This window comes from Tamandua tetradactyla, chromosome 25 (assembly GCF_023851605.1).
Source record: "Tamandua tetradactyla isolate mTamTet1 chromosome 25, mTamTet1.pri, whole genome shotgun sequence".
In the NCBI taxonomy this organism is placed as follows: Eukaryota; Metazoa; Chordata; class Mammalia; order Pilosa; family Myrmecophagidae; genus Tamandua; species Tamandua tetradactyla.
In genome coordinates, this window is record NC_135351.1 from 23,442,885 (window position 1) to 23,466,834 (window position 23,950).

Here is a 23,950-nt window from a genome sequence, read left to right on the forward strand (position 1 = left end):
ACAGTTTTATTCACATACCATACAGTCACCCAAAGTGAACAATCAGTGGTTGTCCGTATAATCACAGAGCTGTGTTTACATCACTGCAGTCATTTTTTGAACTTTTTCATTGCTTCAGAAAGAAAAACTTCATGCCCCTTATATCCCCTATTAATGACTCTTGGCTTTGGTGTGGCACCTTTGTCACAGTTGATGGGAGGACATTAAGATATTGCTGTAACTATGGTCTACAGTTTGCTTTAGGTGCATTTTTTTCCATACACCATCCTATTACCAACATTTGGTAGTTGTGTCATACATTTGTTCTTATTCAAGGAAGAACATTCTTGTATGTGTACTGTTAATCCTTTCCTTCTTAATGAGTGCTTTCATCTTGAAAATTTACATTGTATATAACAATGGTTGAATTTTATCATAAACATAGTGCTTCATAAGATAAAATATTCAGTTTCCTATTTTCACCATCTTTATGACTTGAAGTAGACCTGAAAGTCTCAATTTAGATATACATTCCAGTTCAGACTTCACATTCAAGCCTTAGGTGACTAATAAACGTTTGATTTCTTATGTATTCCAAGTAAGAATTTAAAACAGGGCATAATCATCCAGGATGGGGAAATCTGAGGGTTTGTCTTAGAATGCTACTTCAGTAAACTTTACTTAGAGGAAACTGAAAGTAAAAGGTAGTCTGTCTAACAAGAGGTGTATTCCATATCTGTGGAATGAATGTCGTAATCTTTATCTTGGTTATCTTTATAACCACAAGGAGAGTTGAGTAGGTGGTTTAATGATGCCATTGTATAGATAAAGAGATTGAGGCCCCGAAAAATTGAGTTTCTCAGTCACATACATGAGAAATAATGCTGGGAATCAAAGCCAACCTATTAATTATCAGTCAGTCCAGAACTTCACCTACTCATATTTTTAGAAGCTAAGCCCCACCTAGGATTATTAACTTTTACTCTACATGCTGTTACTCTTTCTGTCTTCCTTGAAATCCTGCCCTTGTTTTCTTCCCAGAAGTCAATTCTCTTCCTGACACCAGAATTTTTTTCTAATCCCTAGTTGCCTCTCAGTATAAGTCAATTTCCTGTTTGTGTCCTTGAAGCACATGAATGCATTTATTTTAACAGCTAAGAGACATGAGCTAGAATCCTTGTAAAACATACTGTAATGCAGTTAAGTTGTTAGGTGGAGCTCAAAATGTTGCCAAGTCAGAATGCAAAGGTTTATTAACGAACAGTGTACAGACATTATGCCACCTAACTCTGATTCCCAAAAGGTATGTGTCTGCCCTTCCCTGATCTAAGGTTGACAGGTTTTGTTTTTGTTTTTTGTTTTTCAACCAGAATAACTTTTAATTCCCCAGGAGACTAGTTTCACTTAGGTCTTGTAATGAAAAGCCTTTGCAATTCCATGTCAAAATGGTGACATTTCTCTGTTGAATCTTCGATTTTTAAATATACCTTTGACAAGCAATAAGTAAAATGTTCAGAATGCTTCCCACAGCTTGCGCTAAATACCAGACTCTTTCTTGATCATACCATTTGTTCTTGCACATTGCTCAGCTTTCCAGAGGGGAAGCCTTTATTTAGCATCAACTGCCTTGCAGGATTCGGGGTCTTCTCGCCAGTGTCTCCTTAATTGAAGTTTATCATTGAAAATTAAATACAGAGGAGAAGAAAAATCATCGCTTGATTAGACCTTTGATAGGAGGGTTGAGCCTGTTGAGTAACAGCCCGGGCTCCAGAGAGATCTGGCTTCAGTCTGATTCTACAGCCTTGGGAAAGTTGCTTCTTTTCTTGTGCCTGGTTCCTCAAGTGTAAAATGGCCCTGATGATATTAGGGTAGTGGTGAGGCTGCCATGAGGTGAGGTGTGCAAATGCCCGTTATACCCGAAGAATGGCAACTGCTCCAGGGTATGTTTAAAAATAAACAAGGCTACTGATTGCCCCCTGTGTCTGAGAGCATTCAAGGTGATTTACCACTGACTGATAACTTGAATTCTGCATCCTGGTCTATTCATGCTATGTAGATTGATGAAGGTGGAGCACAAAGTAGCAAGTGACTGGGTTGTCCATTTGTAGTGTGAATGAGTACACACGGTCTCATCTCTGAGAGGTGTGGCTTTGTGCTCCCTAAGGGATGAGAGGATTGGTTAGCCACTGTTTTATATATATATATATATATATATATATATATATATATATATATATATATATATATATATATATATATATACACTGTATGAGGGGTCACGTTTCATTATTTTTCCATGTGGCTATCCCGTTATTGCAGCACCATTGGTTGAATTTTGTGGTGGTTGTTTTCATTGTTGCGTTGTTTGGGGGAAGTGCCTGGGCCGGGAATTGAGCCTGGGTCTCCCGCATGGCAGGTGAGAATTCCACCACTGAACCACCCTCGCCCTGGTTAGCTGTCTTTGCGAAGACATGGCTTGTCTATTTCCTCCCGGGTTACAGAAAGGTGGTGGTGGTATCAAAAGACCAGAGAACTATTCTGGTTGTCTTTTTGTTTTTTTAATAAAAAATATCTTTGTAGATATGGTGGAATTGAACATAACTGTGGCTGCAAATAGTCTAATTTGAGACCCAGAGGTTAAAACTAAAAATTCTCAAAAAAATTTGACTACTGCAGAGCTTCTCACCCGCTCTTTGGCACCACGATGGCCAGAGCCTGTTAAAATGGCGGAGCCCAGAGGGCACGGATGTAACCTAAGGTCAGTTTTTCTTGCATCTTTTCTGCCTGATGCCTTCTTTAAACGTGCAGGAAAACCCTGTGACCTGTCAGCATTACTTTACAACCAACAAGGTAGCTGGAATCCCCAGCAGCTGCTGCTGGCAGGGCCTTATTGGTGAGCCCGGGAGTGAGGCTCCCCCAGCAGAGGGGCACAGGGCCCTGCTGATTCGCAGCCTGTGACCAGCATGAAGCTCTGGTGAACCAACTAGCACCTGCATTTCCTGTGGGAATGGGGCTGAGGTCACGGTGATCCATCGGGTAGGAGTCAGCTGCGGTCAGCAGTGACCCCCCCCCCCCATAAGCCACTGGCCTGTCCGCTAGCCTGTCCCAGCATAAGTGGCACCATCACATCCCCATCAACTCCACCAAGAACACAACTCAGTGTCATCACTGGGGCCAGCAATGCTGAGTGTGTGTCAGGAATAAAATGGAAGGAGTGAGAAGGCGGAATAATTCAGGAAGCAGGAAGCAGAGACCTAAACCTGAGACGATGTTGGCTAACTATTACTATCAGGCTGGTTATTTTCTTAACCACAGGACCTACTTGTATGTACATGAAGGCCACAAAAGTCAGTGGGTATCCATTAAGCGACAACATTTATCACGAGGTTGAGTTGGATGTAGTTGGAAGTACATTAGAAATCTCCAAGTGTGGCTCATCCTTTAAGACCCAGCTTAAGTACCTGGGCTTCTCAGAGCCTCCCAGTCAGAGAAGAATCTTCCCACTCACACCCGGCACTCCAGTCCACTCATTGTCTACCACAAAGGTTGCAAACTTTTTAAAACCATGGAACTCTTCATGCAGAAGCTGACATGGAAAGCAGAGATAAACAGGGGTTGTGGGGGGAAGGTTCTGGTAAAAGTGGGGTATGGCAGCCTGGGCATCTCCCATGGGATTCTCGGGAACCTGGGGACACTGTGGAACACGGTTTGAAAACTGCTTGCCTATATCATTTAGTTGGCACTTAATCACACACTGGCCTGTGCTTTCCCCTGATTCACAGAGATTTTCCCAGCTCGATTACAGAGTTCTAAAGGGCAGGGATTGGAATGAAAGACTATAGGGGCAGCAAGGGCTGCGAGTTGGAATATGGGGGTACCAGATCCCACGTTGCCCCTGGCCCCATCTTGCACAAGCCCCTACGTAGGGGTGGGGGTGGGCCTTGGAAGCCCAACTAGACTGTATGTAAGAAATCTGACCCTGCTTTCTGTCTTCCCCTGATAGTCCCAGTTGACACTTGCTGTAGATCAATTAACTTAATTAATTAATTTTAGGACCCCTTTCACTCCCAGAAATCCCCTAATTCAGATGGTTAATTATAAGGTTTTATAGTGAATGAAAATAGTGCAGGGCCTTTTACATGTTAGGCCCTGCCAATCAGTCCCTCAGTGACCATACCTGACACCTGCTTGTACAAGGTAAAAGCTTCTCCCTCTCCTCCCGCCATCCTACCCAAGTCCGTGTACCCCTGCGAAGGTCAGATACAGACTCCCCAGTCCCGACTCTTGCCTGACCAACCACTGCAGCCCCACCCATGTAATGTTATAAAGCCAGAGTCCCCAGGCCCCCTGTGTATAACCTTTGCTCCCTGCCTGCTTGATTAAGCTATACTCCTAATGTGTTTTCCTGTGTGTCCCGCCAGAGCCCGCCACCCCTCTCTGTTCTAGAAGCCGTGAGCACTAATCAACTTCCCTTTTCATGCATCACTGGTGTCATTGACCCTGCTGCACCTGGTTATCCATATAAAGAACTCCACAATTTCGTATGTGCAAGGCCTCTTTTTGATCCATGGTGCTATTTTTGTTATTGTTGTAGGTAAATTATTTTGTTTTGTTTGAGAACTATAGACAAAAAAAATCATTAAAATTAATTTTATTAGGGATATTTTCTGTTTTTCTGTATTAGGAAATAAGCCAAAGTTGCTCATGAAAAGGGCTCTGAAGTTCAAGAATCCATTACTGATGAAAATGATTAGGAACCCTAACCCTCACCCAGCATGATAGACCAACTAAAAATGTATCTATTGTAAGTATAGTTCTTGGCTTACTGTCTATTAAAATAGACTGAGAATGGAAGTTTGAAAGTGCTATATCTGGAAAATAATTCTTACCAAACTCTGCTTACATACAAACCATGATGCCATGCTTTTGCTTTACCCTATCTAACCACTCCCACTCTAGATTTAGGCTCTAAGTACATAGTAAGGACTAGATATATAGCAAATCAATTAAGAATAAGATATAGTTCTTACTCTAAAGGAGCTCGAAGTTCAGCTTAGGAGATGACTTACACATGAAGTTAATATTGGAATTGGAAATCAATTCAAGAGAGGTGAGTTGTGAGACCAGCGAGAAGGGTTGCAGGTAGGGTCGGTGGTCTCTGCACCGCAGGCAGCTGTTCCCATCACAGCACAGTTCAGTTCCGAGCAGAGAGCCAGGGCTCGGCATGGAGGCCAGGTGAGGAATGCCAGGACGCACCCCCAGGCAGACTACCCCAGGGTCCTGGGATTGGGGCAATAGGCAATACCAGGTGGTGAGTGTCTCCGAGGCAGAGCAGGGCCTGGCTGGATGTCTTGCAGGCTGGCAGGACTCCGGGGAGCGAGGCAGCCGGCAGGAGTCCAAGGCGGGCAGCCGGTGTCAGCAACGTCCAGGATGTGGTTGGACCAGCAGCAGGGGATGCAGCCTGGAAGGTGAGACTCGGGCGTGGGGTCCTGGGGACTTCAAGCAGACTCAGGCGCTGGAGAAAGGAAGTGCCGAGGTGCGACCAGGACACAGGGGTTTCGGGGGGGGGGGGTACTTTCTGCTAAGCGTAGGGTATGTGGATGCCGTGGTTTGGGTTGATTTGACTTCAGGGTACACTGGGCTCTCAGTGGGGGATGAGCATCTAAAGAGTGAGCTAAAAATTGGCACTGGCCAAGCTAGAGGGATTAATTTGGTTTTTGGCCTGCCCCCAAGGAGAAGAGCCAGCTGTCCAAATCACAGCTTAGGGTCTGGCGTGGGCCGGTGCCAGTGCTCAAGCTTTCCTTCTGACCTGCTGGGAGGGGCCCAAGCCCTGTCTCTCCTGTCCCACGGAAGCCAGGCAGACCCGGTGGCAAGTCCCCTGAGAGGTAGCTGGACACTGCGCAGGGCATCTCTGTCGCAGGGCAAAGCTGACGGTGGGTGAGGCTGAAGGCAGAGATGGGGGATTGCGTCAGATCTCAGATAGCAAATCCAAAACTGGGTCATAGAAGGAGAGTTAGACTGAGAATAGATTTTTTTTGTTAACGAGTTCAATGGGACAACATAAAACTAGGGAAAAAAAACGAGGTGAGGAGTGGAGGGTCAGGCCACACAGATCACCTGCCAGGGCAGCTTCAGAACCAAGTGCATACCCCATTGTGATTTTAGATGCAGACCCCACATGGGCTGGCACCCGTGGGTCGTTTAAAGAGGGGCTGTCAGAGCACGTGGCAGCAGCCATCTCCTGTTAGGGATCGCACAGCAGCCAAGCGGGGGTGGGGGTGGAGGTTGGGGCTCCTGGCTCTGGGGGGGTCTGGCCAACTGGAAAGAAGACTCCAGCTAACATATACTGAACTAGTTGTGTATAACCTGGTTGTTCCCTGAAACCTCAGGTATTTGTGTGACACCTGAGACCCAGAGCTCTGAACCGATGGAGTCAGCGTTACTCCATATAGAAACTGTTAAAAAAAAAAAAAAAAGTTGAAAAAATGATCAGACTTCAACTAGAGATATGAATGATGCTGATCTGGATAGGATTGGGGTAATCAGAATATGGGGTAGATGATAGTATCATCCATATTTTAAAACTTCAAATTCTGTGTGAGACCAAAGGGAGAGATGTTTAGTTGGTGCAAAATTTATACTTTGGGTAGCGCATTATCTACTTTAACTTGTATGGTCAGTTTAGTTGAACACCATAATTACGTGGAATCTTGAACAGGGCATGAGATCTTATTGATTTATACAGGTTGGTGTGATGCCCTGATATGTCCCAGAGTAATGTGGGTAGAGGATAAAAAAGTATTTGCAAAGTTTCTTTGGGGGGCTGGGGAAAAAGGAGGAAATATTCAACTTCCCATCTGGGAAATTCCTGATATTCTTGCAAGCAGCAGGGACAACCAATTCAATAGGCTGAGCCCTTGATCTTGGGGCTCACCTCTCTGAAACTTATTCCTGCAAGGGAGAAGCTAAGCCTACTTATAAATATGCCTAAGAGTCACTCCCCAGAGAACGTTTTGTTGCTCAGATGTGGACTCTCTCTCTCTCAGCCAACTTCACAGGTGAACTCACTGCCCTCCCCCTTACATGGGACATGACGCCCAGGGGTGTAAATCTTCCTGGCAAGGTGGGACAGAACTCCTGGGATGAGCCAGGATCCAGCATCATGGGTTTGAGAAAACCTTTTTGACCAAAAAGGGGAAAAAAGAAATGAGACAAAATTAAGTTTCAGTGGCTGAGAGATTTCAAACACAGTTGAGAGGTTATCCTGGGGGTTACTTTTACACATTATATAGATATTCCTTTTACACTTATGGTATATTGGAGTGGCTAGAGGGAAGTACCTGAAACTGCTGAACTGTGTTCCAGTAGCCTTGATTCTTGAAAGACGATTGATATTGCCTTTACAGTGTGACTGTGTGATTGTGAAAACCTTATGTCCAATGCCCTCTTTATCTAGGCTATGGACAGACAAGTAAAAAAATAAGGACAAAACATAAATAATGGGGGGGGGCATAAAGGGTAAAAGTATGAGTAGATTGAAATACTAGTGGTCAATGAGAGGGAGGGGTAAGGAGTATGGGATGTATGTTTTTTCCTTTTTTCTTTATATTTCTTTTTCTGGAGTGATACATATATTTTATAAAAGATCATGGTGATGAATGCACAACTACATGATGATTTTGTGAACCATTGATTGTATATTGTGGATAGACTGTATATGTGTAAAGATTTCTCAGTAAAAATATTAAAAAAGAAAAGACTCCATCTAGCAGCTGGAGACTCAGTAGAGTCTCAGTCCCAGTAGTACAAATTGGGATTCAGGACAGAAGCACAGCCCCATAGAGAGGGCACATGTTAGGGGGAGAAGGGAGACTGGAGCTTGTTGGGGCCTTCCCAGACACACCCACTGAAGTTTGGTCCTGGATCTAGACTTAGACTAATTGGGGTTTTAGTCTTGGTTCTACTGTGTCCTGGCCAGAGACGATTAGCTGGTTCGTTAGCATCGCTGACTTTGTGGTTGCCTCATCTTTGAAATGAGGACAACAGCGTGTACTTGGCAAGATTGTGGTGAAGATTAAGTGATCTCATATGTATGAAGCACCAAGGTTGGTGCCTGGCACCATTACAGACGCTCCATAAACAGAACTATTATCATCAACAAGATTAAATCCAACCTCACCTACGGGGTGGGAGGCAGGGATGGAGCTTCTCATTCATTGCCGGGCTGATTTGGACATGCTCACGACCTGGATTATGCTGATTTAAAGATGGATGGTGCTGAGATAGGCTGGGACTAGAAGTGGACCTTCGTCCTTGGGCAGAAGCAAGCAGTACATTTTTAAAACAAGAGGTCAGGTTCAGAGAAGGAGCAGCTGTGAGATACTGGCTCACTGCTGTTTGCAACTTCAGGAGCACTGAAACTTCAGGCATGGTCCAAACAACCCTTGCAGAAAAAGAGAAGGGACATGGGATTAGGGAACCAATCAACTCATTATACTGAAAGCCAGTGGGCACAGTATCTAAAAAAAAAAAAAAAATCCCCTTTAATTTATTGAGGGACAGTGGTACCTAAAATTCCACCATTATATGTTCATTTCTTTGAATGAAATACTTCTTTCCTCAGGCATAATTATTCAAAATCTAAGTGTTGCAGGATGTGAAATACACTGAGGCCCTCATGGTTCATGTACCTAGGCCGTGATCTGCAGAAGTGCCTCCATGACTCACCTAGATGACTCATGTGGACGTTACTGTCCCAAGACATGGGACAGCCAGCACAAGAGAAGCAGATAATGTAGTCTGAGGAAGGAACTGGAAACAGATAGACACCCCCATAGTGTGTGTTCACTTCTTCCTGCTGACCTCGGGTTTCATGGCATCTAGTTTACCCACCCAGTTCTCTTTGTATGAGGAAGAGAGAATCCTGAGCTCCCCAAGCATGTGGTCTTGGTGAAGATGGCCTCGAACAGTAGACGGGGGACAGTGCCCATGCAGTTTCCTCTCTCAGGGGCCCTGTACCCGGTGGGGCTTCCCCTCTGTGGTCCACACTCCCTCTAAAGGAGCTAGTCCCTGTAAGCCTTGGATGTAAACCTGACCAAGGCAACTGGGTCATAATACAGATGTTTGAATTTAGGCACCAGCACGACATTGGAAATGCACGTGTGTGACTGGCATGCTTTTAAGTCTGTCTTTGACCTGTACCATCCAATATGGTAGCCCTAGGTGCATGTGGCTACTGAGCCTTGAAATGTGGTTGGTCTGAATCGAGATGCGCTGTAAGGATAAAGTACACCCTGCATTTCAAAGACTCATTACAAATAGAAAAAAAAGTACGTCTCTTTACAGATTTTGCATAGTGATTACTTGTTCAAATGATAAGATTGGGGATATATTGGATTAAATGAAATATATTATTGAAATTCAGTCTACCTTTTCTTTTTACCTTTTTTTTTTTTTACTGTTGCTACTAGAAAATTAAAAATTCCATTTGTGGCTAGCATTATATTTCTAGCACTGACTGGATAGGTATATTTGGATAGCACTGTTTTAGATGAACTAATGAGTTATTTTCACCCATGTAGACCAGCCCCTGAAGGTGTGGCCATCTCCCCTGTGATTTGTCACCCGGTGCCTGTCCTCTGGCTAATCACAAAGGCGAGATGAAGGGTTGTGGCTCCACCAGCCAAATATAATTGAACATTCCTTTGTCCATGCCGCAGGGATCTGCTCTTTTCTCATCAGACACAAAAGGAAACTTAGGCAGTTGAGAATCTCTCCCAGCCCTTATTCATTCATCACAACCTTATGATGCCTGCCTGGCTGTTGAGAACACAGAATCTAAATTAACTCCCTTTTTTTTTCATCTACTGATGCTTTGGAGGGCATGTCACCATTAAAGCATCTTGTGCTTTTTCTACCTTGGTGAGTTCATGACTGTGTAAAGACCCTCTCATCTGGAAGAAAAATGTGCTGTAGTTTTACCTCTGGAACTAGGAAATCAGTCCTTTATTTTTGGACTTTATTAGGTTAATGAAAGTACAAACTTCACCTCATTCCTTTATCCATTCAACAAACGTTTGTTTAGCATCCACTATGTGTCCAGCATGGAAGAGAAGCATTAACAAAACAGACATCTGGCTCTATCTGTCAACAGTATTTCATGAGCCCATCATGTCTCCCTTCTTAAAAACCTTGCTTCACTTCTTAAAAACCTGCTTCACTTTATTTATCCGGTTGTGTCAGTTCTTCACTGTCCTCCCCTTCTCCATCTCCTTGGTTCGTACCTTATCACCCTGGTCTTTAAATATTGGGATGCCCTCATCTTCAGACCTCTTCTTTTTTTATTGCCATGAACTCTCCCAGTTATCACTCTATTCCAGTGGCTATAAATACAATCTGTGCAATAACACCGAGTCCCAGCCTCTCACCTAATGTGTCTAGCTCCCTCCTCAACCTTTCAACTTGTATGTCTAATAGGCATCTCAAACATAACATATCTAGGGTGCACGGGTGTTCAGTGGTAGAATGCTTGCCTTCCACGTGGGAGACCCTGGATCAGTCCCTGACCCATGCATGCCCCTCCCTGAAAAAAAAAGTTAGCATCAAACATAACACATCTAAAGCTAAATTCTGTTTGTTCCCTCACATCTGCTCCTGCTGCAACAGTCTTTCCCCAACTTAGTGTACTGAGACTCTATTCTTCCAGTTGCTTGGGTAAAAAAATCTTGGAATCATCCTTGACTCCTCTTTTTCTCTCACATCCCACTTCTAATCTGTCAGCATTGGCTCTACTTTGAAATGAATGTGTGCAGATTCTGACCACCTTTCTCCACCTCTGCCTCTACCACCTTGGATCAAGCTACCATCATTCCTCTTGGGGGATTATTAAAATAGTTTCCTAATTGGTTTCCTTACTATTATCCTTGGCTTCCTTTATAATCTATTCTTAAGACAGCAGCCACATTGATCCTTGAAAAATGTAAGTTGTAGTGTATCCTTCCCATGCTCAGAATCCTCCAACAACCTCCCTCTCCCTCTTAAGTGGAATCCAAAGTATTTACCGAGGTCTGCAAGGCCTGCCACACTCTCCCTTGCCATCTCCAATGTACAAATTCTGGCCTCCTGACTTTCTTCAAACATGCCAGCCATGTTCCTACTTGGAGCTTTTGAATTGGGTGCCTTTTCCTAGAAAACTCTTACCCTAGAAACCTGTATAGCTTGCTTCCTTCCTTCCGGTCTTTTCTTAAATGTCACCTCATCAAGATGTTCCCTGATCACCTCTTATAAAGTAGCACCCTCCACTATCACTTTCTGCCCCTTCATCCTGCTTGAGTTGTTTCGTGCTGCTCATCACCACCCACCGTGTGACATGCATGTTTATTGCCTCCCCCCATTGGAATGTGAGCTTCCCAACTACAGGGATTCCATCTTTTTGTTCATCACTGTCTTCTAGTATCTGGTACAGAGCCTGGCACATTCTAAGCACTCAGAAAATATGTGTTGAATGCGTGAATGCCAAGAAATGGTTTACCCTTTTGAAGATCGTACTTATAAGAGGCAGACAATAAATAAGAAAGGGATGGATATGTATTAAAAATTGTGACAAGTGCCATGAGGAGGCTAACATGTTGTAGTAAAGGAGAATCAGCTTTAAATAGGATAGTCTAAGGAGATCATCCAAAGAAATGATACTTAGTTTGGGATTAGAAGGATAGAGTTATGGCCAGCCCTGCAAATTTTGGGAGAGGAACCATCCCAGGAATTAAAAATAGCACATTTGAAGAGCTTAAGGTAGAAATGGGTTTGACATGTTCAGATAGTTGAAAAAAATGCTAATGGATAATGAGAAGATTGGCAAGAGATAATGTTGAAGAAGTATCCAGAGGCCAATTCATAAAGGACCTGGTCGGCTCTAGTAGAGTTTAGCTCTTATTCATGGTTTTGTCTAAGGCTACACCTGTTAGTGGCACATTGGAAGGAAAATCTGAGATGATGTCCACAGAATTTGGATTTCTGGATCATTAGCTTAAGCTTTTGGCATAAAGCTTCTTAGCTAGGAATGGAGTGGCCTTCACAAGGTTAGGGCAGACAGATCCTCTTACAGTAGGGCTTCCAAGATGCCACTTTCCTATTCAGAAAACAACAGCTCTCTCCCTCTGTCAGAATCAGTCCTTAACTTCTCAGCCTGCCTTTAAACTCTTCTGTTATTTGGGTCCTTTTTACTTATGCACCCAGCCTGATCTCTCACTAAAACTAAATGTGTGACATATGGTATTTCCAGTCCAGTTGGCCTAGTCCCTCATCTCTTCTTTGCAGTCTCACAGCTGCCCTTCAGCCTTTGCTCCTGCTGTTCCCTAGAAAGAAATGTCTTGTCCCTCTTGTCCCTCTCTCCAAAATCCAGCTTTAGTCCTAAAATAACCATGAGATCAGATTTATAGAACTGGGTGATAGTCTCATCTTTGTTGATAACTATGACAGATTGAATAATGGGGCCAAAGAGATATCTACAGCCTAATCTCTAGAACCTGTGAATGTTATTTATTGTGGCAGAGAAGTATGATTAAGTTAAGGATCTTAAGATAGGGGGTTTATTGTGGATTGCCTAATGGACCCTAAATGCAATCACATGTGTCCTTATAAGAGGGAGGCAGAGGAAAAATAGAGGAGGAGAAGGTATTGTGGAGACAGATGCAGAGATTGGAGTGGTGTAGCTACAAGCCAAGGAGTGCTGGCCACCACCAGAAGCTGGAAGAGGCAAGAAATGGGTTTTCCTTCAAGCAGCTAAAGGGAGCATGGCCTGCTGACACCTGTGTTTCAGCCCATTAGTACTGATTTTGGACTTCTGGCCTCCAGAAATGTGAGAGAATAAATTTCCGTTGTTCTAAGCCACTACATTTGTGATCATTTGTTGTAGCAGCCACAGGAAACTAATATACTACTTTGCTCTGCCTATTGGCATTTTGCCCCTTCAGGCCATAATTATTATTTTCTTCTTTCCAGGGTGAATTGCTAGGCATTTCCTGTCCTCTTACCCTTCTTCATGTTACATGCATGAATATTAATTGCATTCCAGTTTCACAAATTCGTGTAGGTATTTTCTTCTTGTTCTCACCACCTTAAAACTGCAGGACGAAGCCAGCCAGGCGTCAAGTAAATGTATGTCAGTAGCAGTGTCCAGTCTAGACCATGACGGGCAGGTCTGGGAACCAGAGACCAATGAGAGGACTTCAGTTCTCACAGGTGACGTGATGGAATGTAGACTAATCAGTGGTTTTAGCTACTTAGGTGGTTTCTTGGACTCATTTTCTTTTTTAGCTTTGATGATCCTCGAGGCCTGGACTTGTGATGACTCAAGACAGAAAACAAAGGCTCTGGGCTTATTATGGACCTGATGTAAGGGAAGAACAGACAAGACTTAATGACGGGATGGCTCCAGGGTATGAAGAAAATAGAAATGCCAGGTTTTAAGCCTGAATCACTGTGAAAAAATAAATAGTAGTACTATTTACAGATGTGAAAAAATTAGGAAGGAAAGGGGATTTTGGAGAAAAATGACGAATACCTTGTTTGCAGTGTTGAAGTTTAGGTTACAGTGATTCCTCATTTGAAAAGTCATCTGTAGGAAGTTCTCCCTTCCCGTTCTGTTACTCTCAAAATCCTTTCCTTATACTTTTATTGCAGCACTAATAACCCTATATAGTAACTGCTGATTTATTTTCGGTCTCCCTGACATTCTGTGAGCTCCTTAAAAGAAGGGATTATATCTTATAATATCTCCAGAACAAAATATGCTCAGTAAGTAAACTCTAGATGAATTTATGAATGGGCTTGAGTGCAGACAAGACGTGGTGTGTGGAGATGAGGAATTTGGACTATATAACCCAAATTCATAGGCAATAGGTGAAGCTATGATAAATAGTACAACTGAAAGGGATGACAGTTTGATCTGTCATCAATTGGGTTCCACAATAAAAAGAGGTAGTTCTAGCTAAGTGCTTGTTTAAACCCTGACCTAAAATTCAGGTGTCAGGTATTATGATAATTGAATACGGAAGAAGACAGGAATTTGAGACATTGTCATTTATTCAGGGCTGTCCTGAGACTAAAAGTGATTTTTCATTTGCCAGCCAGTTCAAGGTTCACTAACCCTTATCCATGTTGTCATGCAACATTATAATGAGTATCAGTCAGAGGCATAAAGATATTCTGCATGTGTCTAACTTCTGGGCACTTTTAATCGTCTTCTGGCCTGTATCATAGATCTGGTCAGGCAGGAAGCTCTAGAGAGGGTATACTTCCTTCTTCTTGGACAGTGCTACTCCTAAAAAGCTGCCAAAGCTATGGAACTTTCTATAAAATGTATTTCAAGCACAACTATAGAATACCCTTATATTCCCAGCCAAGGCCTTTCTATACCTCCTGGACGCATCAGAGCATGGGGCTCAAATTCTTCCGAATGCCAAAAGAGATAGGTAGTAGTCTTGGCTATTTTAGACATTAGCTTCATAGCCTCGACCTGTAATGAAATTTCCCTGGAAATTTAATGATATATTGATTGAACCTAATTAGGTCAAGGACCTGCTTTCTTAGCTGCCTCTATGCAGAGTTACTCAGTTCAAAGAACCTTTACTAAGCTACTAATAAGAACAAAGCCTGTACTAGGTCTCTGCTAGACACAGAGAAGGCATGGTCCTTTGTCCTCCAGCTGTCCACAGTCTTGGGATTTATAGACATAAATTCTAACATAGGCAAACTAAGAGAAATACTATAGAAGAAATGACTGCCATTTCTTATAAAACAAAGATTGCCATTAATTATTGGGCTGAAATAGTAAAGATCTAAATTACTTGTTTGAAGTGATAATGACTTAATCTACAGGCTTTTAAGCACTTATTCTTTAAACAGCATATAAGGAATTCTGGCTCACTTGGCACTGTGTGTCCTTCAGTCACTTCCTTTATAACTGACCCAACATTTCTCTGCTCTAAAGCCCTCTTTGAACTCCCCCTAGAAGATGGGGGATTATCTCCTAGGGAAATGCAGGGACTTTTTCAGGATGACCTTTGTTAAGCTTTTGTTTCTCTACCTGCAGAGTCTCTTTTTCACACTGTCCTCCCTTGATTTCCAAGTGGTTCAGCCTCCAGGTTACCCTGACACTTTAGAGTTATGTTTTCAGCGTCCCTCTGTGAAACGGCTCTGCAGAAGCCTCTCCTTAGCACCTCAACAGAGGCAACCGGGCACAAAATTAACATCCTTCTCCATTCTTTCACTGTCTTTCTTCATGAGAAGAACCACACCCTTACATGTCTCTCTCACTGCCGTGGCTCTAAGCCAGTCATTCCAGAATAGATGAAACCAAGCATCTCTCTACCCTCAAATTTGAGTGAAAATTAGTTGAGCTATTTTCTCTACAGTCTCATTCTACATAGTCCTGCCATATATCTTCAGTGTTAATGGTACTTGGGCTACATGTATGTGTGTGTACATACATGTATATCCTAATGCAGGCATTTATACAGGGAAAGCGTGTGTGTGTAAACTTGAAATTTCAGCCTTCACGGTTGTTTTCAGAAGCTGAACCTGCAATTCGAGCAGACTGCAACCAGGCAGGAAGTGCTTTGACTGCATCTCACAAGCTTCCAGACTTCGCTGTGTGTCTGGTTAATTTAGAATGAGATTAGTGTGCTTTTCTTCTGCATATTAGTTTGAGCAATTCATTTCACCTGAGTTTTAGTTCCTTTGACCAAATTGAAAATACTAACATCTGCCCTTCGGAACTTTCGAGGTGGTTGTGAGAAACCTACAGAATGACGTTGATAAAACCACCTTATGGAAAAGAACGGAGTTATGATTATTGTTACTCAAAAGTGTCTTTTCGACCTTTGGGCTTTGCTACCTAAAGACCATTAGGCAACTTAGCAATTATGGGCATTGAAAGTAGACTTCTTTGTGTCTTTAAATTAAAATTACTTATCATCTTGGATCCTGAAACATATAAGACCAGGAGTCTTAGAAAATCCTCCAAATCTTAGCTGTCATGTCATCAATCAGTGTTTTATTAAAAATTCCTCTGTGTGAGGTACAGCAAGAGACCTTGGAGATACCAAGATAAGTTATACACAGTCCCTGCCTATGATGGACTTGGAATCTATCAGAGAGAACCAAATAAATAAATGCAATAAAATTTTATAGATGCCATATAAAAACATATTTTGGGGAGCAAATAGCACAGAGGAGGGAGTGGCTGAATGTAGCCGTGGGAGTTAAGTGTGACAAATGTTGCTGATTGCCTACCTAATAATCATTCTTTCCCCTTCCCTACACCTCCTCCTACTAAATAGATTTGAAAGTTAAAAACTCCCTATCCCACTCTCCCTGGCAACTGTGGGTGCATGTGACATAGATGTGTTCAATGAGATAAAATTTTAAGTTTGCTGGGTGGCTTCTGGGAAAATGTTTACTTTCTTAATTAAAGGCCATGGTAGATTGTATTTTTCAAACATAGCCAAAACAATATCACCCATCCCATATGGTTTTCTTATAATGTGACCTGGAAACTCCTCCCATTAAGAGGTGGCTATTCTAAGTCCTCTTCCCTTGATATTGGGGGTGAGATTTCTGATTGTCTTGGCCAATAGGGTGTGTAGGAAGTGGCACTGTGTGACTTCTGAGCCTCGCGCATAAGAATCCCATGCATTTGCTCTTCTGGAATTCTTGCTGCTGGAACCCAGTAGCCATGTTATGAGGAAGTTCAACTAGCCCTTCCTAAGAGACTGCATGGAGGGGCCACATGTAGATGTTCTGGATGGTAGCTCTGCTGAGGTCCCAGCCAACAGTCAGCAGACACTGCCAGATCTGTAAGTGAGACTGTCTCTCACTGATTGCAGCCCCCAGCCATAGAGTTATCCCAGCCTTCAAGTCCTTCCAGTTGAGACCCCAGACATTGTGGAACAAAGACAAGCTGTCCCCACTGTGCTTTGAACAAATTCCCTTGCCACAGACTATGTGAGCCTAATAAAATAGTCTTTTTACACCACTAAGTGATAGGGTGGGGTGGGGTGTTTCATAACCATAACTGGAATCTAAATGTGGCTGGCATTGACCTTTCTCCTTGCCTTGATTCTAGGAGCTTGGCAGGGTGGAGGTGGAAAATATCTTACAACCAGGTGGTGAAAACATGCTGTTGACCTTGACATTATTGAGCTGCTTACCCCATACTCACAATTGCCTATCCCCAGATGTCTTGGAATTTAGTGAAAAACTAATCTCTTATTTGTTTAAACCATTGTATCCCAGATTATCTGTCACTTACAGCTAGAAGCACTCCTAATCTATGTAAGTGACCACTATTGGAGAGTTTTGGTGAATTTGTGGGGAACAAGTTTTTATTTAAAAATGACTGTCTAAGGTAAAAGTTGAGATAGCAATTGTTGTCTAGACTTCTAAGTAGTTCACCTGAGAAGAAAAAAGAGTGAAGTGACAGCAAGGGGACTCCTAAGGGCAAATGTTATAATCTGTTGGAAAATATCTAGAGCTAGAAAGATTAAAAATTGAAGAGAGAGTAAACTCAGCAAATATTGTCACTGTTTAACCCTTCTTTGCCCTTCTTTGCTCAACTAGTCTCAAGGACTTTCTTGGCAATCCTAAAAACAGGGCTGGCTTCATGGGTATGTAAGCTGTGCAGGTGCTCAAGCCCCCATGCTTAGAAGGACTCCATGTTTGCTTTAGTATTCTGCTGTCTTTAAAGTCTTCATAATTTTTTTTCTGTCTTTATTTTGGACTTTTTAGGCTTTGAAAGTAAGAGACCACAAATCCCAACTCATTGGGTGGTATATGTGATAGCTGCCCTGGCAAACCAACACTGTTTGATGGGAATGCAAGACAAAAAGAAGCTAGGGAAAGGCAAGGAAAATGCCAGAGAGAAGTCTGTCTGACCTCAGAGACTAGAGCAGCACCTGGTTCTCAGTGAGGCCTTGTGCCCTTGAGTGTGCCACTTCACATGTGACCACATGGGAGACCACAACCCTGCACTGGGGACCACAGTCCTGCCGCTCAACACCGTCAGCATTAGGGTCCAGGCAGGAGCAGGGCCAGCATAGCCCTACCATCGCTATTTGGCTGCCCAACAGATTAAATATATGAAATACTGGAAAGTAGAGTTGATAAGAAGATGGGTATTATCTTTAAGATGATGCAAATACAAATGGCAATTTGGAAATATTTCCAATTTTTGCTCATAAAATTATTAATCAACTGCAAAAGCAGGTTTACACAGCCACATATCAGTAACAAGATGGAAATGAAACATTCTGGAGACATCTTGAAGAGTTCCAAAATAACATGTTAGGCTGAAATATATACAGTTAAATTGTGGTTGTACAGCAGGATGCATTCATTCCTGCATTTTCTCAATAAGTCGTTCCTTATATTTGCCTTTCTCTTTTCCAGCTTGTTGAGAATTGGCTTTGCGGTCGAGGATTTTTTTTCCAATCTTGATGTCCAGTTTTAGCCTGGTGAAAACCACCTTGCTCGGGCGATTGGCCATGTGAACAGTTGTGTCCTTGGCTTTCTCACCTTGCACCCTCTCAGTGTAGATGGAATGCTTCGTTCTGTACACCTGGAGTACCTTGCCAATTTGTTGATCTTTGTAGTGTCCTCAAACCACCTGGACCTCCTTGTCCTTGCAGATGGGCATGGAGAGGACGTTGTCTTTCTGCCTCAGCTCCTTGGAGAGTGGGGACGACATGATCATCCTTCTCATGCGCCAAGGAGCTCCGAAGTGGCCTTTGAGGCTCTTGCTGCAGTCCACGCTCACAGAGGGGTTGAACTTCATGATGACCATCTATGTGGGGCCTGGTGCGCTTCTTCATAAGTTTTAACAACGAGTTCCAGCCACATTTTAATTTTTCACTGAGCATCACAAATAATGTAGCTAGTCCTGCCTTAAAGTTTCCTTTTCCTTCTACCCACTCCTGTGCAGTGCTTAGAAACAACTTGAACTTTTTTTTAATTTTGCATTTCCTTAATTAATGTTATGTTTGCACCATTGTTGTTGTTGCTTTTTCTATTTACATACATCTCAGAAGGCGGCAGATTGATTCTGGATACAGAGTTGGGTAAGAAGTCCAGATTTCCAGGTTATGGATTCTCAGTAGGCCTCCCAGTTTGCCCACCATCTCCCAGGGCTGTTCTGTTACCGTCGGCTCCAGTCCTGGTTCTCAGGGGCGCTCCCGAGCCTTTCATAGGATGTGAGCCACTGTTGCCAATTGGTCTGCCCTTGGGCTTTATTATTTCAAAGAATTTCGTGTTATGGTGAGGCAGCCTCCTTGAGGCTGGAGAGAAATTACCAGAACTTGAAAAGATTGCTCCTTCTGGAAACTCCACCTAGGCTAAGTTCAGGATCTACTTGAATCACTCTGACTTGTCTGGGGAATACCAGGAAAGGTACAGTAAAGACTGTATGTGTTAAGAAATATGAGGTCATGCTGAGGTAGCAAAACACTCCCAGATTTCAGTGGCTTAAGTCAAAAAAGATTTTTTTTCGTGCTTATGCTACTCTATCTTGAGTACTATCTTGCTACTCTATCTTGAGTTTGGGATGGTGGGAGGGGGTCTCTGCTCGACGCTTCCTCATCCAGGGACTGGTGCTGATAGAGCTTCTCTGTATGGGACACATGGGGGAGGGAACATGGTAAATCATGCAGTATTCATAGAGGCTTTTACGCTAAAGTGGCACGTGCTACTCCCCTCACATTTTATTGGCCAGAGCAGGTCACACAGCTACACCTAACTTCAAGAGGGAGGGAAATGCGATCCTACCATGTGCCCTGAAGGAGGAATATGGGTCAGTTGCGCTACCATCCTCATATTCCTATGAAAGTGGATGGGTGGGTGGGGGTCAGGCAGGAAGGGGAGTAGGTGGAAGAGTAGACTTCAGTTTCCAGAGGGAGGAGTCTCCTGAACCATCTTGGTTAGCTTCCTAAGAGGTCTACAGGCATGCTTTCCCTGGGCCTTATGAACCTGCAGGCTCAGTAAAGGGAAAGTCTTGTGTTCCATGCTGTTGAACCCCAGCATCTGCTACAGCTCTTGGCTTCATGATAATTACTCAGCAAATGTCTGTTGAATGGAGAATGAGAGAGAGGATACTATTCCCAGAACAACTATTATACAAAAGTAGTGGATACTCCTAACTTCCAAAAAGAGTTAGGAAGAGTGGGCTCTTGCTTGGGGCAGTCCAAGTCACCGCAGCTAACAAGTTCATATATGGAGCCATAGGCAGCAAGTACATAATAATAGAACTAGTGTAGGTAAAATGGGAACTGGCCAGCTAGAATGGAAAGGAAATTGACCCACTACTGTCATCATCACACATCCATACACATAAAACTTTTATTAACACTCATACCCCTAGTGTGTCTAAGTTCACATGTGTGTGAAAATTCAAAGTTAGGAGACACACCACAAGTTTCAGTTATCACATAACACTGCATGTAGACATACACACACACTCAGTATGATATGATTGTAAATATTTTTGTTTATTCTTAATAGAAGCTTTTAAGAATTCTTACCTACCATGTGGGAGACCTGGGTTTTAGGCCTGGCTCATGCACCAAAAAAAAAAAAAAACAAAAAAAAAACTAATGTGAATGAAATTCCCTGTGATATGGTAAAGGTAAAACCAGTCATTTATAATACAGAATATAGGCGACCTAGAGATACACAGAGGCTAGAGATGGGTGAGTGGTTAGCTAGTGAGGTTGAGCTCAAATGTAAGGGAATAGATAGAAGTGAAGGCGGTTCACTAGTGGGTTTATAAGGAATGTTACCATATTGAAGGTGAACGTGATTGAAAGGGGTTGTATAGGCCTAGGTGTCCCACTGATTAACACTACAAATATGAGTAAGTTCTTTCATGAACTACTGCAAAGGTATGAATCTTGTACAAAGTGTGTATAATTTGGGGGTATGGGGGGGAAATTGCAGTTGCATGGAAAGGAAATTGACCCACTACTATCATCATCACACACCCATACACATATAACTTTTACTAACACTCATACCAGTTACGTTTAACAGGAAAACATCAGCATTACCACAGCAACACCAGGAGAAAATAAGGTGGGGAGGGACAAGAGTTAAGGGGAGGTTTGGAGTTTCTGTTAGGTGAGGGAGTTTTATTGCTTATCTTTCTCTTGGGAACAATGAAATGATCTAAAACCGAGGGTGTTAATGAACTGTTGGCTTTGGACATTATGCATGATACCCAATGAATGGAGATGGCTGAAGGATGCACTGACTGAAAAGTAATTTGGTGGCCAATGGTGTATATATATGATTGAATATTGTGCTGCTACAAAAAGGAATAAAGTTGTGAGGCAAGCAGCATGGTGAATGAACCTGTGGGACATTTGGTGAGGCAAAATAAGCCAGAAACAGAAGAGCAAATTTTGTATGGTCTCATTTAGAAAATGCTTATCAGAAAACAGGGGCCTAGATTGTAAGCTCTTATAGCAGTCACATTTAGTCTGGAGTGGTCATTGTTATTTCTGAATTTTGAGAGGCTGTTTTATTTATGTATAACCTGGTATCTAGAGGTGAGAACAAAACCAATCAGATTAGGATTAAGCTAATTCTGAATATAGAGGTAAGGAAGACATTGTCTGTATTTTAGAACCTCATCTACCATATGAGACCAAAGGAAGAAAGATTTATTTTGTCCAGAACCTAAATTTTCTGTAGCATGTAATTTAACTCAGCCTGTCTAGATAGATCATTTAAACAACCCAAACACAGGAGCCCAGAGTAAAAATGAGGAAACTTTAATCCTGAATGGCTTAATATAAAGCCTGGATATATCCCAGAGTATATTAAGCAGATAATCAAAAAGTATTGACAAAGTCCCTTGAGGAATGGGAGAAAAAATATGGAACTATTAAACTTTACCACCGGGGAAACCCCTGATACTGTGTCAAACATTAGGGACACCCAAAGCAATAGGCCAAGCCCTTGATCTTGAGGCTTGCTCTTGTGAAGCTTATGTAGGTACGTAGCAAAGATGCCTAGCCTACGTATACCTAAGAGTTACTTCTGGAGGACCTCTTTTGTTGTCAGATGTGGCCTCTCTCTCTCTAAGCCCAACTGTGTAAGTGAAATCATTGCCCTCTCCCCTACATGGGACATGACACCCAAGGGTGAAAGTCTCCCTGGCAGCATTGGAGATGACTCCCAGGGATGAACCTGGCCCAGGCATTATGGGTTCAACAATTCCATCCTGACCAAAAGGGGGAAAAGAAGTGTAACAAGTAAAGGTATCCGTGGCTGGGAAAGCTCAAATAGAGTCGAGAGGCTACCCTGGAGGTTACTCTTATGCAAGCTTCAGTTAGACATTGCTACCTTTCATAATTTGCCAAATCCTAACCAAAACCTTTCCTGCCAATCCTAAAGAACATGTAGGGTGTTATATAAGATTCTCCAAATGTTCCATGCACTAGGGTAACTTTCCAGAAACCTGCAATATCCAGATGGGTCCCTGGACCGGATAAGTCTTGAAATGCAGAGGGGCCAGCCTCTCCAGAACATCCACTAGTTCCATCTCCCTATTCCTTATTATTGACAGCCCCTTCCAACATGAAAAAGTTAGAATGGCCATAGCCTAAATACTCCAGAGAGTGGGATAAAAAGATCAGAGGTGATTTTGGAGTTATACAGAGGACATAGGGTTTAACAAATGAATATGACTGCTGAATCATTAGATTGAGATTTCCTTTAGTCTCTCATATCTTAGAGCAGCTATAAGTAAAAACTTAAATTATGGAATTGTAACATACCAAACTCTGAAATCTGTTCTACGACGAATTGTTTCAATGTGCTTTGAAATTTATTGCTTTTTTGTATATATGTTATTTTTCACAAAAGAGTCCATTGTGATAAATGCACAACTATATGATGATATTGTGAACCACTGATTGTACACTTCGGATAATTACATGGTATGTGAATATATAAGGTATAGCAATAAAAAAATGAACTTATAGGAAGTGAAGTTAACAGAAAGAGAGCTAGAGTAGTAATCAGTGCTCAACTCCAGAACATTCATAGTTGCCAGGAAGAGTGAGATCCCCTTTTGCCAGGCCTTTCAGTATTTCAAGAGAAGATGCAATCCTGGATTTTTATGTGAAATTGAAAGTGTTGGCTACTAAAAAAAAATTCTGTATGATACACATCTCACATACCTGCTTCTGTGTATGTGTATGTATAGATACAGAAATACATATATACAGGAGACACACACAAAAATCTTGGTAATAATCACCTTAGATAAAGCAAGACTAAAAATCCTAAAATATTTCCAACATTTAACTCTTACAGACCAGGGGACAAAATGAACTCTTAATTCTTTATGTTTTATCTTGCTGATGTTTTCAAATTAAACAAGAAATACATGTTACATCAGTAAAAATTCTTCTGTTGCAAACTCCAAAACCAATCTAGATTAACTTAAAACCAAAAGCAAAGCAAACAGGAGAAATTGGGTAACCTTAAAATCAAAGTAATCCTTAAAGTTTCAAGAAAGCTTGTCAGGGCCGCTGTAACAAAGTACCATAGCTGGTTGACTTAAAAGGCAGAAATGTATTGCCTCCCAGTTCTACAGACAAGAAGTCCTAAGTCAGGGTGTGGGTTAGCCCATGCCTCCTCTGGTGTCTGCAGGGTTCTCTTGGTGGCTTCTTGACAATCCATGATGTTCCTTGGCTTGTGGCATAACTCAGTCTCATCCTCTATCACATGGCCGCCTCTCTCTCTCTCTCCCCTACTAATTGCATTCAATTTCCTCTCCTTATACAGACACCAGTCATAATGGACCAAGACCCACCCTAATCCAGTTTGGCCTTCTCTTAAGGAATATCTTCAAAGATTCTGTTTCCAAACAGGATCTCATTCACAGGACCAGAGATTAGGACTTGAATATATC

General features: G+C 42.5%; 1 pseudogene; it reads right to left on the bottom strand.

Annotated features, from left to right (window-relative positions):
• Positions 1-18,370: 18,370 nt before the first annotated feature.
• On the bottom strand, positions 18,371-18,811 carry LOC143668801 (large ribosomal subunit protein uL24 pseudogene; annotated as a pseudogene).
• Between the last annotated feature and the right edge of the window lie 5,139 nt (positions 18,812-23,950).